Genomic DNA, 8,302 nt, shown 5'->3' with positions numbered 1-8,302 from the left:
CTGATGAGTGATTTCCTGATCAAATCCTGCTGAGTCACAAGTAGCAAACACAAGCTATGCAATTTGTTAGAGATGCAAATGATGCATATGCTATGATATGAGGTGGTATCTTAGGTCAAAAATTGGGGTATGACACGTAGGCACTTGTATAACCAAGGCGATTCCCCCACCCTAAAACCTCAATTCACTTTCAAATCTCAATTTTAGCCCTATTCACTTCCTTAGCTATTTAATCAAAATTTTAGCCATAAATCCTTTGCCTTAACATAAAACCATAGGAAAGGGTTGAGGGTGCCTAACACCTTCCCTCAACCTGATTATAATAACTTACCCCGATCTCTTAACTGCGTAGGGTTTCCTAATCGCCCTTCAGAATAGGTGGCGACTCTAAATATAAATTTTTAGGGCAGGTTGCTACAGTTGGCAACTCTGCTGGGGAAAATACACCATAGGTGAATTATTATGCTCTTAAGGCTTGAGAGGGTTTAGGTTTGTGGATAACGGTTTAGGTTTTTGGGGAAATTTTTAGGGTTTGGCTAATTTGCCAAAATTAGGGTTTGGTTTAGGATTTAGGTTTTCCTTTTTTATTAAATATTTAAATTTTTATTTATTTATTTATTCATCTACAGTTTATTCCTTTTATTTACCGCAATTCAATTAAATGTTTATTTATTTGAATATGTGTTGTTTTATCGCATTCTTGGGATATATAAATTGCAGTTAAACCTAAGCGTGGGAATTATATTTAAGACCAGAGGGGAATTACATCGCCTACGAGCCTTATTATAATTCCACTCAGAGTGGGTTGAATATCCGGAAAGGTCTGATACGAGGCTTGACCTTGTTGAGGGCTGGACTTGGTATTTGGCTGATCTCTCTAGGAACCTACCCCTAAAACTCGAACCTCATGGATAAAATGAGTTGTTCTAAAATCCAAAGAGACAAAAAGTCTCGGCGGCTACGAACGACCCCATGAGACCTTCTAGAACATACCAATGGGGAGGGTAGGCACCCTAAGCCTTTACGTCGAACCTATGAACCTAGGGCTTATGTGCTTACGTGCTTATTATATATGCAATTTATATACTGCGAATGTCTTGCGTTTTAATTTTTGCAGGTATTCTTATTCGTTCCCTGGCCTACAAGGACCCCATTTCTAAGACCATGTCCTTCCTACGAAGGACACTTTCATTTATGCACGTTGATTTGCCTCTCGACGGCCATGAGATCTAGTGACTGTCATGAACGGTCACTCCGCGCCTGCATCTACGTACGCCCTGGCCTGTAGGGAGTTTCCTTTCATATCCTTGTATTCTTACAACTACGTGTCCTTCCCACGAAGGACATCTTTGTTAGCATACGTCAATTGGCCTGTCGATGGCCATGTGATTCGGTGACTATCTTGAACGGTCACCATGTGCTTACATCTACGCGTTCCCTAGCCTGTAGGGATTATATTTCTGAAATCGCATCCTTCGTTCGAAGGACATCTTTGTTAGCATACGTCAATTGGCCTCTAGATAGCCATGTGATCTAGTGACTGTCTTGAATGGTCACCCCGTGCTTATTCTTACGTACTCCCTAGCCTATAGGGATTTTATTTTACATCCATGTGTTTTCACAACGGCGCGTCCTTCCCCGAAGGACAACTTCATTAGCATGCGTTTGATTGGTCTTTAGATGGCTATGAGATCTAGTGACTGTCCTGAACGGTCACTCCATGCTTGTTTCCGCGCACCCTTTAACTTGTAGGGTTTGGATTCCCATCTATACATCTTTCATCCCTAGCCTGTAGGGATTTCACTTCATCCGATATCGTCCGTATATAGGTTGTGTTCCGCATAGAGAACCTTCCCACCAAGGATAACTCCATTGGTACACGTCGAACAGCCTCTCGATGGCCATGAGACTTGGTGACTGTCTTGAACGGTCACCAGCCGCTACCTTCTACATACCCCCCCAATCCAAGGGATTTCCATTTACGTGTCATAACATCTATCTTACAAGGAGTTTTTCGCATATCCATGCGTTCGCATTTTCATGCAATCATACATTTGCACCTACATTTGCATTTCTATCTTCACCCGCATCCACACTTACCGCGCTAGCCGGTTTCCCAAAATTCCCGAAGAAAATCAAAGGATTATAGACTATGGAGAAAGGAGGATCAATTATTGGGAGTGAGCCTGGTCCTACAAAGGAAAGAGAGGATGCCTTTCACCGTGCCAGCCACGTCTCCATGCCTTGTCGTAACAGAATTATAAATACAAAAAAGGTCATTGTCGAGCAAGAGTTAGTTCAATAAAAGAGTTCCCTCATAGATACACATAAGGGGTATCTAGTCATAAGGGGGTTCATCTATGAACATAGCAAAACTTACATGGACACTCTACGATAACCTGGGGGCAAGGGTCAGTCCAACTAGGGAAATATCTTGAACAAAGATGCCTATTTACAATGGAGGGAAGGCGACATATGTTAACCCCACACCAAGGGGCAAAAGGGTCATAGGTTTTCCTCATCAATCTACGAACTCCGAAGATTGCGAATGGTGTGACACTATCCTTAGAAAAAGCAAAAGAGGTTCAGTCAAAGGAAACTCATGAAGTTCCGATACGACGAAAACCCACCGCTAATGATTTATTCCCAACAGGTTTGACATGTCCAAGGAAAATTCGAAGTTACCCTTTACTTCTACAAGTCTAAGAACTAAGGAGTAAAACAAAGTCGATGGATCTACAAAGGAGGTTGTCCCTAGGATCAATAGGTGTTTACCATGCTCAGAATTTCAACCCCTACGATCGCTAAGTGTTTCTTAGGATAAAAGTTGTACCTTCGGATTAGCAATTCTAATGGGATGACCATGCAGGTTTTGGAATCAATTCATTCACTTCATTCACTCACTACTATGACTTTTCACGCGCACACTTCTATTTTCAATTTCAATCCTCAATTACTAACAAACTTAAGGGAGAATGACGAATACAAATAACTAAGTTCAGCTAAACATATGCTTTCAAGGTAAGACCGAGCCGAGGATGTACATGCATTGTTTCAATTCCCAGACAGTGGAGATATAAGGATGTTAACCCCTCGTTACCCCCCTCGAGCCAGGATTTGGAGTTTGTTTCTACTTTTCGAAAAAACCTTAATTTTAACCAGGGGCAGGGTAGATTTCAATTAATCCAATGGTGTATTTTGGTTGTCAAGAGAAACAATCATTCCAAGCAAGGTTCAAGCATAAGGATCAAGCAAAGCAAGCATATCTTCTTCCTCGCGTTCATCCAAGATTGAGGAAGCAATGGAGATAACATTCACAAACATCTTCTTCCTCAATACATCATTCAATATCGAGGAAGTATCAAAGTCGAAGCTCACAAAATCAAAGTCAACATGGCGGTCACGACATTCAATATTCAAGGATTAAATCTCAAAAGGAGTATTCAAAAGAAAAAGGAGAAAAGCGCCCGCTAAGTCAAAATGGAAAATTCCATGAAAGAAAACAAGACGACTTAGGCAAAAATTAGGGCATCCCGATGGATTAAATTCAAAGGAGTTTGTTCATGCAAAAATAAGGGATAAAAACAAAACAAAGGCGAAATACAAAGGATGATCTTGTGACTGCTAAATCATCGAAGCTTCTCATTCAATGCTTGGATCTTTACAACATTTTTCATCAGTGCTTGGATCTCTACTAAGGCTTCTACTCAACATCAAAACTAAAGCGATTCTCTTGCAAACAAAGTACATTCATTGGATTAGGCAAATTTTTAGGATTTGGAGAACATCAAGGAGAAAGGGGTGGGGTAAATAAATTTTGAGCCTTATATCTGTTGTTTCTTAAACCCTGAACCAGGCCAAGTTACAACAATCAAAAGTCCTAATTGAGGCAAGGTTAACCACGAAAGCATATTAAGCATGATTTTGTTATACTGACTCCTATGTTTGTTAAAACTATCCCTAAATCATTATGCTTCTTCAAGCATTCATTTCTAAAACATCCCGTCCTAATTCATAACGGAATTCGATTTCAAAACTTGCATACACATCGCATTGGAGTTACTTCTCAAAGGGTACAACGTCATCTGCAAATATACACTTAGCGTCGAGAGGATCTCGAAATTGGTTAATCAAACGCGATCATTTCTAATAAAGACTCTGGAATGGGGGGAACCACATCTAGGGGGTTCTCCTAAACAGGGGCACAATTTCAAGGATTACAGGGGCATGCGATTAAAGATCCTATTGACTAGGGGCATTCTTCCTAAGGTTCAATCGACTTGGGGCACACCTCGAAGCAATCACAAACAGGGGCATGTCAGACATGGGAAGAATTCAAAAGGATAGAACACTATGGATAGCCCTCCATATCCTGGAGATCAAGTGCATACCCTTCAACCTAAACATCGAAGCATATAACAAGGTTATTTCTCAGGGCACTTCCTTCATGGCATGGAAATCATAGGCACCCTTTTTCCACTAAACATTGGGGCATTGGATATCAAATCCATAAGGTAAACAATTCAAAAGGTGTGGAGAACCTCCAAAGGTTAAAGGTGTGGAGAACCTCGAAAAAGGTTGAAGGTGCGAATTGCAAAAGGTGAAAGACGTGGAGAACTTCAAAATTCAAAAGCGTGGAGTAATTCAAAGGGTCAAACTGGGGCAAGACGCACAGCAAAAGGAAAAGACGTTCTCACACTTTACAACATCGAATAAATCTTTCTCCTAACTACGATCTTCAAAAAAAAAAAACAGGTTAAAAATTATGGGCATAGTATAACCGTGGCCTTTTAACTAAACAACGCTTAGAAATTATGGGCATAGTATAACCGTAGCCTATTAAGTTTATGCAACGGTTAAAAATTGTGGGCATAAGAAAACCGTCCTTTTTTCTTATCGCTGCAGTATTGAATTGGTGGTGATATATTTTTTAAATTAAAAATGCACGTGTATCACCAATATGCATTTATTATGTTTTAAGTGTGTTTTACCTAAACTTGTTTTTTAATTTTTTAAATTTATTTCTAAATGAACCCGTTATTATCAAAGTTTACTATTTTAATATACAAAGTTATTTAAAGTAAACATCATAATATTTAAATAATTATTTATAAAAATTTATTTTGAATTACACCACACAAATTAAAATGCATTATGTTAAGGATTTAAATTTTATACTTTATAATTTTAATTTAAATACACCAAATTACGTTAGAAATTTATTCTGAAATAAATAAAAATTCAAAAGGAGATAAATTTTATGCTTATAATTGATAGCTATCACTAAAGTAGTTAATTAAAATTTATTGTAAAATTGGTAAAATTTATAATTGATAACTATTATATCTTTTCGTAAAATTTATTGTACGACACTTTCCATATTCCAGTGGGGCCGTGTGTGGAGTTTTCGGAAGCCTTTTCTCTTCTATGGAAAGTCTTGGTTCCTCATAAAATTAAATGTTTTGGTTGGAGATGTTTTTTAAATAGATTACCTACCATGGATCATTTGGAAGCTAGAGGTTTGTCTTTTCCCATTTCTTCTTTGTGCATTTTTTGTGAGAATGTGAATGAATCTTTGTTTCATGTTCTTCTTTCTTGTCGGGCATCCAAGCTAGTATGGAGGGATATCGCCGATTGGATTGGGTATGATAATTTTGGGGAGGATTCTTTCCTTGGGAGCTTTATGAGATGGTATGGTTTTTGTAAATTCAAGGGGATGAGAAAAGGAAGAGAAGGCATGGTGTGGTTGGCTATTTGTTGGTCTATTTGGATAGTTAGGAATAGTTTCATTTTTAGAAGAGAGAATTGGAATATTTTAGATATAGTTTGGAGCATTAAGATTTTAGTTTGGCGTTGGTCTTTTATCGGGAATATTAATCGTACCAAATACAACTTCTATGAGTTCAACAAGAATCCTTTGTTGTATCTTACTTAATTGTATTTGGAGTTTAATCTCCTCCGATTCGGACTTCTTTGTGCCTTTTGTAATAGTTGTAAGAACTTTTGGTTCTTTATTATATATGTTTCTTTATTATTAAAAAAAAAATCTTTTCATATATTTAGATTCCTTTTCTTAAAAAAAAAATTTGTGTCATATAATTTTTATATCTTTTCAAGACATTGATTTTTAATATGTAAAAATAAATAAAAGTTTATCAAAATAGAAATTATTTATAGAAATATATTTAATTAACAAGTAAACTAAATATAAATTTTACTTTTTTATATAATTTTTACAAAAATATATTTTATAGAAACAAATTTAAAATAACAAGAAAACTAAAGATAAATTTTTATACAAAGCAGTTATATAAATTTAAAAATTAATTCTATCAAGAAAAAAACCTTTAAAAAGATTTTAAATTTTAAATTTAAATTAAATAAATATATACTGTCAAGAAAACCCTATCCACTCAAAATTGAATTGCCTCTTATCCTCTGAAACCCTTTTCTATGTTCTTAGATTAACGCTACCACAAAACCCTTTCTTTCTTCTCGCTTCAAAATCGCCATAGTTGCTAGATTTCGATTCTCTTTCACGCTGGTTGTTAGATATCGATTTTCTTTCGCACTGGGCTGTTTTGTAACGTCATTACATCAAAATAGAGAGGAGGATACCCATCTAGGTTTTACTGAATGATTGTACGATACTCTTTTGGAAGGGCTTTCTGCACCTTTTTTGACTACAGGATCTTGAAATTGATGGAGGTAAGCCAATAGTCCATGATTTCGATTGTTTTTATCTGAGACTATTATTCTTTTACTTAGTTAATGTTTATTAGTGTTTAGATAAACTTGTCTGCATTCTTGACTCCTATTAGAAGAAGAAATTCAGATCTTTGTCAAGAGGTATGCTTTCTTTCAATTTAATTTACTGACATAGGCCACTGATGGAATCTAAGAGAAAATTTTAAAAAAAGATAACAGGACTTTTAGAAGATTTAACTCAGATGATCTTTTCCAATTTTTTTACTATATAAGATATTTTGTAACAATTCACAATTTAATTTTAACAAATCGCATTTTTTTTACTATAACAGGACTTCATAGGTTTTTGACAAACTAAATGTTGATTGTACAAGTTAAGAGTTGAGTTGAGGCATGGAGAATGGGATGGCACTTTGATGTACTTGGTGAGTTATATTTCTCAAACTTTTTTGTATTTATTTGTTAGCAAGTGTGTCGAATTATGTTGTTATGTCTTGGATTGCTGCCTCTAATTAAATATCATACCACTAGATTTATTGTTTTGTGATTGTCCTCATTCTTTATCATATAGTAGTTTTGCTTTTTATCAAACTAGTATTTTGTATCATGTCTAATAAGAATCTTTGTATCTTATGGAGTAGTAAAAAATCATCGTATCAATTTGTGAGTTATGGATCTTTAATTTTCTTTGTACTATTTGTGTCATTGCAATTGGGAACCAAATTGATCCGATGGTTTCTATTTTGAGTTTAATTTGTTCATTACTACGCGAATGTGTAAGTTAATGAAAATTATTCATTTATAGTTTGCTTTGAGAAAACCAAATTAGAAGGGAGTATGTTGAATTGACTTATGTTATTTACACTTGCAGGTAGGACAAAGAACCTACGACAATGTTTATAAAGTTCGAGATTGAGACACAAGAGATATCATGGCTCTTAAACAGATCTATTGTGGACTTGCCAATTATTCTTGTACAAATAAAAAAGAATGTCTAACAAACTAGGTTGTGATGCTATTGTAAAATCATTAAGATGCAATTTATTATAGTTGTAACTTTGTTATTTTATATGTGGTTTATAATTTAAGAAAAAAATTCTATGTAGTCTATAATTATTTTTTTAATTAAAAAAATAAACTGGCAACGGTTTTATGTTGTGGCCTAAATAAAAACCGTAGACTAAAATAACTCAATAAGCGTAGTTTAATCAAACTGACAACGGTTATATAAGGGTAGCCTAAATAAAAACGTGGTCTAAAACAAGTTACAAAATCACAGCCTATTCTCATATTTAGGTAACGCGTTTACTCATCCGTGGTTTAAAGTGACAAAACCGTAGCCTCTAAGAATAGGCAACGACAATTCCACGCCTCGATACCCGTAGGCTAAAGGCTTTGGCTACGGTTTTTAGACATTTAGCCGCGGTTTTCTGCCGTTGTCTAAACTCTTTTTTGTTGTAGTGTATGCAATTTACCCACACTTCATTCAAACAATATCACCACTTCAATCACAACAACATTATAATAAAACAACAAGGCGTAAGCCTTCAACAATTATTCTTGTCTTTTTAGGTGACCAACAACAACAACATCA

At 35.6% G+C, this 8,302-nt stretch overlaps 1 long non-coding RNA gene across 2 annotated transcripts; it reads left to right on the top strand.

Annotated features, from left to right (window-relative positions):
* Positions 1–6,429: 6,429 nt before the first annotated feature.
* On the top strand, positions 6,430–7,821 carry LOC131599119 (uncharacterized). 2 transcript variants are annotated; one of them, XR_009282576.1, is made up of 4 exons: positions 6,430–6,708; positions 6,790–6,849; positions 7,041–7,133; positions 7,580–7,821. It is a non-coding gene; the product is annotated as an uncharacterized LOC131599119 (long non-coding RNA). The 2 variants fall into 2 exon arrangements; XR_009282577.1 differs by having other exon boundaries at positions 6,783–6,849.
* Positions 7,822–8,302: the final 481 nt, after the last annotated feature.

The sequence above is a fragment of the Vicia villosa genome, linkage group LG4 (assembly GCF_029867415.1).
Source record: "Vicia villosa cultivar HV-30 ecotype Madison, WI linkage group LG4, Vvil1.0, whole genome shotgun sequence".
NCBI classification, from domain to species: domain Eukaryota; kingdom Viridiplantae; phylum Streptophyta; class Magnoliopsida; order Fabales; family Fabaceae; genus Vicia; species Vicia villosa.
This window is presented reverse-complemented; position numbering and strand designations above follow the sequence as displayed.